A 1,671-nucleotide genomic window follows, 5' to 3' on the forward strand; every position below is an offset into this window, starting at 1 on the left:
TTTTAGGCTGGCTCTTCTCTATCCAGAGTAGAACGGCATTGGTCTTCCCTTTTAGAGCTCGACCTGCCAAAATAAAACCAGAATTATAAGATTGGGCTTCCCTATACCTATCATAATGTTTAGATTAATCAGTTTCTTAACCTGAACTGAAGGGCTTTCCCTAGATAGAACTAACTAAATCATTGGGGGATCCTGGATATCCTATTTCCTAGATAATAGGAAATAGGAAGGGAAGCTCGGTGAAAGGTAGGATGATATTGTCACCGCTTCGGTTTTCCTTGTCCCTTCAACCTTTTCGTTGCGGGTTTCCATCACTTTTTTTATCTTCCTTGAAAACAAAAAAATAGGTTATCCTTTTTTTTTTCTTGTTAGGGGGCTTCTTTGCCAATAGGTTACTCTTGTCTCCTGCGTCTGTGGTACCAATCGGTTCAGCAAGACTCGCACCCGACTCGGGCCCATACCCTTCGGTAGCAAAAGTGGTGTTCTCAGGTACTTACTGATTAAGCTACAGAAGTTGGATTCGCGTCCAGTTCAAGCTCTCTTTCCTATCTTCGATTTCAGATGGTTAGGAAACAGCATCTGATGAGGCCAAAGAAAGTTTGATCAGATACTGACTCAGCCTACGCGAAAGCGGGTTGATCATCTATTGAAAAAAGATGAAGCTATAGCAGGATTTCCCGGCAACATCTGATGGAACGGCAGGAACTCAAACTCAGTGCCCCCACCACTTCAAGAAAAGGAATTGAAATCAGTGCCATTTCCCATGGACTATTCTTTTAGTGACTTTTCTGCTGACTCTGATTATTGACTTCAGGAAAGAGTGCCGAGTCAAGTACCGTGCGCACTGACTTTCTTTTTAGTTATAGAATATTCTCCTTCCTCTTCTTACTCTTCCTATCTAGCTGGCTTCTATGATTGATAGGGGAAAGTCTTCAATATTCCTCTTATCTTTCTCTTTATCTAAGGCTGATCTGGCTGCAGAATGGAATTGGGTAAAGAACGAAGTGAAGGAGGCGACCTTCTGGCCACGAAGAAAAGAAAAGAGGACCACTATCTTGGGTCCATTCCGTCGGTTCTCGCATCCTGAGTCCTCCTCCTCTCGGCATTTTGACCGATGCGATGGGGAGACCCGCGGGAGGGAAGTGGCTTAGCTTGAAGTACTTATCCAGGGCGGGCATAAAAATTCCACAGACACAGACAGAATAGCTCCATCCTGGCTATGCCGAGTGGAACTTCCATAGCTGAGACGTAGATGTAAGGGTCTCGTCATTGCTAAAGTCAGTCGTATCCGCTTGTGGGAGAGAACTGGGTTTGAATCGGCTCATGAAAATGCCTAGAGCACAGAAACCGCCCGACAACGCCCATTTCAAGGTCTGCTCTTCGGAAAGAATAAATCGGGGACTTGAGCGGCATGGCTCCGCTTGGATGTCGGTCTCTTTCCGCCTTAGTGATAGATCTTAGCCTCAAAGGGAGTTCTCTTGAAAGGGCTAAGTCAAGACTGAAGATGGTTGTGTAAAAGAGCAACGAAGCCAAGGAAGATCGAGCCCCGAGCGGCTCCTGGGTATAGCCATCCATTTCTGAAAAAAGTATCCTGCTGCTCGGTCCGGAATCTTTATGCGGAACTGATAGATCAGCCTATGCCTGTTTATAAGTCTATGTTCGTGCCGAAGC

This window comes from Rhodamnia argentea, unplaced genomic scaffold (assembly GCF_020921035.1).
Source record: "Rhodamnia argentea isolate NSW1041297 unplaced genomic scaffold, ASM2092103v1 Rarg_v2.32, whole genome shotgun sequence".
Lineage (NCBI taxonomy): Eukaryota > Viridiplantae > Streptophyta > Magnoliopsida > Myrtales > Myrtaceae > Rhodamnia > Rhodamnia argentea.